Source organism: Sphaeramia orbicularis, chromosome 19 (assembly GCF_902148855.1).
Source record: "Sphaeramia orbicularis chromosome 19, fSphaOr1.1, whole genome shotgun sequence".
Lineage (NCBI taxonomy): Eukaryota > Metazoa > Chordata > Actinopteri > Kurtiformes > Apogonidae > Sphaeramia > Sphaeramia orbicularis.
The window spans coordinates 3,979,073-3,987,775 of record NC_043975.1 but is presented as its reverse complement, the minus strand read 5'-3'; the positions used below and the strand labels follow the sequence as shown (position 1 = coordinate 3,987,775).

At 40.3% G+C, this 8,703-nt stretch overlaps 1 long non-coding RNA gene across 1 annotated transcript; it reads left to right on the top strand.

Moving 5' to 3' along the window:
- The first annotated feature begins 334 nt into the window (after positions 1-334).
- On the top strand, positions 335-5,548 carry LOC115439290 (uncharacterized). Its single transcript, XR_003938237.1, has 3 exons — positions 335-704; positions 4,902-5,042; positions 5,123-5,548. It is a non-coding gene; the product is annotated as an uncharacterized LOC115439290 (long non-coding RNA).
- Positions 5,549-8,703: the final 3,155 nt, after the last annotated feature.

Sequence of the window (8,703 nt, the reverse complement as noted above, 5' to 3'; positions counted from 1 at the left end):
CAAAAAAGTGCAAGAGAAAAGGGATGAATGTACAGTAGGACCAGGTTATTTGACCACAAAACAGCTGATTCTGACAGATCCAACAGAAAGATGATGATGATGATAAACTTTAGGTCAAACACAAGTAGGAATAAAATATAAAGATGAACAAAAGGAAAAAACAAACTGCAAATTTAAACAGAACACTCCAAAAATATTGAAGGTGATAAGTTCAACAGAAGAAGAAAAAAGATGTCACACTGTGTACTACAGTACTGATAACAGTGAAAGAACTTACTCTTGTTCCTTCTCCTGACCAGTCCACTGATGTTTCCAACTGCAGTGATGCCAAACCTGTACTTGTGCCCGCCCATACGGTTCAGTCATATGAGCTTGTGGGAGTGGTTAATAGTGACAAAGTTGGTTTGCTATAAAGTCTCGCTCCTCGCGCTGCTACACCAGGAAGAGGAGAATGATCCAGTTTTCTGCTTGACTACTTAAACCATCCATGTGACCATACACGGATCCTACACGATGACACTCTTCTGGAGTATCGCGAAGACCGACACTTGGAGTTGAACCGAGCAGTGAGACAGGCAGATGTTTACCAGCGGAGGAATCTCCGGTGGAGGGAGCAGATGTGTGTTAACATGGCACTGACAAGAACACAACTGACAAACACCAGGATTCATCAGCCGATGAAGACTTATTTCCGGACCCAGGAGGTCAGAAATACATGAATTTAATCCTGTTCAGATCCAGGAACCGGTTCATTATTAGACATTTAAAGCATATATATTAGAGATGTGGACTACAGATGAACACATGAACTGTGGAGAGAACTGAGCACAGTTTGAGGACATTTTCATCTATGTTAAGCTTTTTTTTCGTTCGTTATTATTATTATTATTGTGAAAGAGTATGGAACTCTGGATGGCTAGTTCAGATCAGATAGGATGTCACTGAAGAGAAACTCCGGTCAGAGAGTTGGTTCAGGAGTCATTTATTCCCAAAGGTTGATATATTTAGTATTAGCATAGGGGAGTATGTCAACTTCCCAAAGACGCTCTACATGTCGCTGTAGCTCTGAAGTGGGGGATGTAACAAAGTAGCAGTGTGAGTGGTCATCAGGAAATTGACTGAGATTGGCTGGGCCTTGCAACGCCCATCCTAAAGCGGTGCACACTGCTAAGGGACTCCCAGGGGGGCCAGATCGGACTGGTTGTTTAGGAATGAGTAGATGTGGATAATCCGATCCAATGAGGAGTAAGGGTTGAACTTTGTCCACCAATGGGAGAGGAAGTTCTTGCAGATGAGGGTGTCTGCGCATGAGTAACTTAACAGGATAGCTATGTTCGGACAGACTCAGCTCATCAGCTGTGAATGCATGGTCGATGTTATATCTGGTCTTAGGTGCATGAGCTGGTGAGATGTTGAAAGAAACTGCAGCTCCCTGTAGGTGGACCACCTCTTGGCGGACCGTACACAAAGGCAGGGTTTCTGGCTCTCTAGCTAAGTGAAGGCGTTGGACGGCTGAGGGAAGAATGAGGCTTCTTTCTGATCCATCGTCCAGAATAGCAAAACATTCTAGTGAGTGTTCTGCATTGTATAAACATACCTTCACCAACTTGAGCATAACCTTGTGTGGACGATTTGGACGATCAACATAGACAGTTGTAGGAGCAGAGCTGACCATTAACACCTTTCTGGCTCCTTGCTGACACACTTCATGAAGCACAGTTAGATGTTGCTGCTTACAGACTTTACATGGCTTCTTCAGACTGCATGCTTCTGGAGTATGATTCCTTCCACATCTCCAGCAACCTCTGTCTTTGATCCAGGTAGCAATTTCTACTACAGAGAGTGTTTTAAACTGAGGACACAGACTGAGGTAGTGTTCTCTGGAATCGCAGTACGGGCAGTAAGGTTTGAGACTGGGTTTTGCCGAAGAAGATGGCGACATAGTCAGATCTTGGTTGACCACTTCTGGACTAACTTCATCCGTCATCACCTTCCTGACCTTCAGAAGCGCCAGAAATGGCACAAAGACACTGCCAACCTAACCACTGGCCAGGTGGTTATGGTCGTTGACTCACAGTTACCCAGAGCCCAGTGGCCCATCGGGAGGGTGATGAAGACCTGTCCAGGCCCGGATGGTCGAGTCAGGGCAGCAGAAGTGAAAATACAAGGTCAGACCTACCTGCGACCAGTCGCGCACCTAGTGTGGCTGCCAGCCTGGGAGGATGAAGTGGACATATGAATGAGACTTTCTTTTGAATTCAAATTTATACCTAAATTTGGGGGCGGCTATGTCAGAAAGTCTATTTAATTTCCGGGACTTTTATTTTGAAGTTGACGTGCACTTTGCCGTAGCGCTGTCTTTTCCGCTGTCGGCAGATGTGCATGAGTAATGGAGAAGTGGTCCGTGTGCGTGCATGACGCAGTAACCGCACACACCCCCATGCATGTAAACATATAAACCTTTGGGAATAAATGACTCCTGAACCAACTCTCTGACCGGAGTTTCTCTTCAGTGACATCCTATCTGATCTGAACTAGCCATCCAGAGTTCCATACTCTTTCACAATTATTATTATTATTATTATTATTATTATTATTATTATTATTATTATTATCATTATTATTCTATAGTGAATGTGTTGAATGTGTTCGGTCGGACTCCCTCCGTACTATTAAGGCTCGTATTCACATATTTGTCTCCAGTCTGTTCTTATCCAAACTGATCCCAGTGTAAACATTAGTCCAGTGGATTTGATGGTTGATTAGTTGATGTGGCTCATATGTCCACACATACATACAGTGGAACCTCCCAGTGCAATAGAACAACTGTTACAACTAATACAACATTCAACACTTTTTCCTCTTCAGTTCAAGTGTCATTCTGTTCTAAGACGGTGAATTAGGGCCACAGAAGACAATTAAAAACACTTGTCACTACAGAATAAAGTCGTAAAATATGAGATAAAACCAGTAAGTTTACCAAAATGAAGCCGTACCCACTGAATGGAGAACTAGTTTTATCATAAAGAACCAAACAGATTTGGACCAAACTGCCTCTTTTGTGTCTTACAGTTTCTAAATTATGACTTTTTTCGCACTATTGCGAATTTATTTTAACAAATATTACGACTTTAATCTCATAAAAGTACAACATTATTTTTGTTAGATTATGATTTTTTTAAACTACGACTTTACTGTCATAATATTATGGCTTTATTCTGGAAATACTCCAGCTTTATTTTCGTAGTGCCAAGTGTTTTTTGTTTGTTTGTTTGTTTGTTTAAATTTATTTATTTTTGTAGTGACAGTTTTTTTTATTTGTCCTATGTGGCCCTAATACACTGTCGTAATATTCAATCAAATCTCAGACATATTTTATTCAGTTTGGTTTTAATTGGATTCAATTCCAGTAAATGTATTAATTTAAGTAAATGACAAGGGGATAAATCTTATTTAGAGGTTTTATCAGAATCAATACTTTTTGAGTTGGTTCCAGGACCAAATGACCAGCTGGCCTTTGTACGTAATGCTGAATATGACTCTGGTCTGACTTAGACCTGGTTCTACCTGGATACTGGGTGTCAGTGCCAGACTAAAGGCCTCATCCACAGACATGCGCAGACTTTTTCCTCTGGGTGGGTCCGCTGGTACCAGTGGGCGGGGCATAACAGAATAGTTACTGATCGTATGTTATTGTTTCTGTTTGTCACTAATTGAATAAGTAAGGAAGTAAGTACATTTTATTTATAGAGCACTTTTCACAGACAGAGTCTCAAAGTGCTTTATCAAATCAAAATCAAATCAAATTTACAGAAACCCAATAGAATCCTCCAGGAGCAAACACTAGTGACTGGTGACAGTGGAAGGAAAAACTTCCGTTTAACAGCAGAAACCTGGAGCAGACCCAGACTCCTGAAGGATGGCTGTCTGCCTGGACCAGTTGGGATTAAAGAGAGAGAGTAAAGGAGGAGAAAAGAGAGAGCGACAGAGATAGAGAGAGACTGGGGGACAGGGGGGAGGTAGGGGAAGACACATGGAGTACATGTAACACTGTAAAGTAGCAACTTGACAATTGCAAAAAACAAATAAAACAGTACAAATAAAATGCAATTAGAATACCCGTAAAACACAATAAAATACCATTAAAAACAGTTTCAAATATGATAAATACATAAAGTGTAATCAGTTGGTGGTGGCCCTGAGTCAGTTGGGAAATTAGAAAGCCTGTTTGAACAGGAGTGTTTTGAAGTGTTTTTTCAAACTCTCTACAGAGTCCATGGACCGTAAGTGTAGAGGCAGGTCATTCCACAGACGTGGTGCCACTGCTTTAACAGACCTGTCAGTCCGTGTGCTAAAACAGGTGTGTGGAACCATCAGCAGGTTCTGTTCTGAAGACCTCAGGCTACGGGCCCAGCTGTAGGGCTGGATCAGGGAAGCAATGTATGCAGGGGCCTGGCCATCTAGAGCCCAGAAAGTTAGCACCAGAATTTTGTAGATGAAAACAATATAAAAAAATAAATAACTTATTGTTTTTTATGGACTGCATACATTAGTCGTATACATTTGGGGCTGGACAATATAAGCTCAGCTTCCTCCTGTTTAGGACATGAACTGTTGTTGAAGACACAATGAAATAGTTGTACATGGTATGACATCTTTTTTCTTCTTTTGTTGAACTTATTGTCTTCAGTATTTTGGAGTGTTCCGCTTAAATTTGCAGTTTGTTTTTGCCTTTTGTTCACCTTCATATTTTATTCCTACTTCTGTCTGACGTAAAGTTTATCATCATATTTCTGATGTATCTGTCAGAATCAGCTGTTTTGTGGTCAAATAATCTAGTCCTACCTTATAATCATCCCTTTTGTTTTGCACTTTTTGACCTTTATTTTGTTCTGTTTCAGGTTTAAAGTGAAGAATGGCCTGTACAGATGAAATCCAACAGCATGAGGCTCTGGATGAGATGGAAGTTTGTGATCAGGAAGTTGTGGATACATCAGTGTCAGATTTACCCAAGATGAACCATGACATGAAGTTAGCTGAAGGTAAGTGTTTTCTGTCACCACACCGTACTATTTCATGTCAGTAGATTTCTAAGTAACGTTGATGCTTGATGTTTTTTCAGTGAAGTCCAAGGCCGAGGTTAAAACCACAGATTATCAATCCCATGAATAACACCGCAACGAATGGATCAACTGTGAAGTCCATGTTGAAGGTTTTGAAGGTGCTGATGGTGCAGATCTTCGTGGCCCCTGTTCCCAGGTCATGGCTGATGTCTTTGGTGGGCTTTAGCAAACACACAAATGTAACCAGGGTTAAAATGTGTAATTGATGGTTTTTCCAACACTCTCTCTGATCCTTGAATGCAGCATGACCTGCACATATGATGTCAGTTGGCTAATCAAGGTGCTATAGAAGCTGCCCTGACTAAAGTTTCATATACATAAAAATAAATTCACCAAAACACACCCAAATTTTAAAATCTTCCTATTAGAATTTGAAAAATATATTAAATTTTTAGAATTTATCTATAAAAAAAAAAAAAAAACCTCTAACACTCTGGCTATTTATAAACAATTCTTTAATATTGACTGAACTCTCTGTTGCATTTATTTATTTATTTTGTTAGATTTGTTATTTTTATTTATTTGTTTACTTTTTATACTGTTATTTGTATATTATTCTTTGTGTCTTTAAATCTATGCATTATTTTCTTAAAATTATTTGTTCAAATGCTTTTCCTTTTTGACATCTTGTTGTTTGTTCAAATTTATGTACTGTTTACTTAATGTTTTCAATAAAGTTGAGGGAAAAAAAAAAAAGCTGCCCTGACTTCATTCTCCTCAGTTGTGAGTCAGAGGAGCTTAGGGTCAGCAGCTGCAGAACCTGTTCACCATTGCCATTTTGCTGGGGATCTGTTTTTCACATGTGTTTTGTGAATCTACTGAACTAGTGAGTTTTGAATGTTTGAGTTATGCTAATGTTAGCTTAGGATTGGTTTTATCTTAGAGTTTTTGAATGTTTGAGTTATGTAGTGATGGAGAAACCAAACCACTGACTCAGTCTGAAGAAGTTCTGTTGAAATGGTTCAATGTTTCAAAGCATTTGATACAATTAAATGTGGTGACATCTGCTGGAGAAAATTATACATTGCATTCACAGCGCCACGAGCTCCTAAAAATCATTGAGTCCATCTATCTCGGTGTGCCAGGGAACTGACACAATAGCGCCCCCTCTGGTGTGCACGCGCTCCTGCTTGCTGTGATTGCGGTGCGCGCACACGTGTGATGCTCGTTCACCTGTAGGTCTGTCAGGTGTTCAGTTTAGAAGAAGAGGAAAAACAAGCAGCAGATAAAGGTATGCAGATGTTCTCTCCATATAACTGTGCATGTCATGAAAACAGGCCTAAGGTTCAGTAGACAGGTTCTAACTCTGACATGTGTCACATTTTGCTGTGATGCTTGTGATGTTCTACTACAACTATATTTAGGTTGAACTGAACTGACAGCCTTGGTGTGTGATTTAACAATAGTGTGTGGAGCAACAAGACTGTTAGTGCAAGTTCAGTTATTTATATTATTTCTGTAATAAAACTTCAGTTAAGTCAAATGTTCAGGCAGAAGAATCTGTGTTGAGTGTGTGGGGCACAGAGAGTCTTCTGCCTGTACAGGCTGAAATGTACAGAGAGAGAGAGAGAGAGAGAGAGAGAGAGAGAGAGAGAGAGAGAGAGAGAGAGAGAGAGAGAGAGAGAGAGAGAGAGAGAGAGAGAGAGAGAGAGAGAGAGAGAGAGAGAGAGAGAGAGAGAGAGAGAGAGAGAGAGAGAGAGAGAGAGAGAGAGAGAGAGAGAGAGAGAGAGAGAGAGAGAGAGAGAGAGAGAGAGAGAGAGAGAGGGGGGGGGGGGCTTCCTCCATTGGCTGCACCCATTGCTAATGACGAACAAAAGAAGAAAAAAGATGTCACACAGTGAACTACAGTACTTACTTCAGTGACAGAACTCACACTCATGCTCCACATTTTGTCTGCCGCTTGTTCTACTGCGCTCAAGTATCAGTGTTTTGGAACAAACTGCAGCCAACCACAGATGCACGAGCTGCGAGGGCATCTGTGATTGGCTGCACCCTCGAGAGGGTGGACTGAGTGCTCCGAGGGCGGAATACACTACGTAGCACTACGTAGTGTATTCCTTACTACGTAGTGCTACGTAGTGAGGAATACCCTACGTAGCACTACGTAGTGGGCGGAATACACTACGCCCACTACGCAGTGCTACGTAGTGCTACGTAGTGAGCGGAATACGCCCACTACCTAGTGTATTCCGCCCACTACGTAGTGCTACGTAGTGCTACGTAGCACTACGTAGTGAGCGGAATACGCCCACTACGTAGTGTATTCCGCCCTCGGAGGACTGACACTTCAGTGCAGTATAATAAGCGGCAGACGGAAGCAGGAGCATGAGTGTGAGCTCTGTCACTGCAGTCAGTTCTGTATTTCATGGTGTGACATCTTTTTTCTTCTTCTGTTGAACTTATCACCTTCAATATTTTGGAGTGTTCTGTTTAAATTTGCAGTTTGTTTTTTCCTTTTGTTCATCTTTATATTTTATTCCTACTTGTGTTTGACCTAAAGTTTATCATCATCTTTCTGTTGGATCTGTCAGAATCAGCTGTTTTGTGGTCAAATAACCTGGTCCTACTGTACATTCATCCCTTTTCTCTTGCACTTTTTTGGGACCAGAAAGTTGTGGATACATCAGTGTCAGATTTACCCAAGATGAACCATGACATGAAGTCAGCTGAAGGTAAGTGTTTTCTGTCACCACACTGAACTATTTCATGTCAGTAGATTTAGAAGGTAACGTTATAGAAGCCAATAATGTCATAACAACCGACAATGTAATAAATTTGCCGTTTTTCAAATGTAATAGGTCAATAACGTAATAAAAATCCTGAGCTGATAACGTAATAACTTACTACATTATTGGCCTGGTAAAAAAATTCTTTGCAAGTGCATTAACTGAGCCAATAACATAATAATATATTAATATCGCTGTATTTAAGATTCATTTAATAGATATAACTGTGATCATCTCTCTCTCTCTCTCTCATATGAAATATGAATGACATGTAACTCACTCTTGAAGATAATATTGTTGTACAGCAGTGGTGTGAACATTTTGAGAAAGTCAGTTCCATGGCCCTGTTGAAGAAAGTCAATCACACCATTGTCATGTAAGTCCCTCTCTCAGAATGTTCACACCATAAGTGACCACTAGATGGCAGTGGTGTGATACGTTCTTCAACAGGGCCATGGAACTCACTTTCTCAAACGTTCACACCACTGCTGTACAACAATATTATCTTCAAGAGTGAGTTACATGTCATCCATATTTCATTTGGGGCGGGGGGAACAGACAGACAGACAGAGAGAGACAGAGGCAGTATGCATTTTCACAGTTATATCCAATAATAAAAAGTTAAATACAGTGATATTAGTATATTATTACGTTATTGGCTCAGTTTGCAAATAATTTTTTTTTACCAGGCCAATAACATAATAACCAACCAGTAACGTAATAAGTTTTTATGTTATCGGTTCAGGACTTTTATTACGTTATTGGCTTATTACATTTTTAAAATGGCAGATTTATAACATTATTGGTTGTTATTACATTATTGGCTTCTACAAACATTAATGCTTGACGTTTTT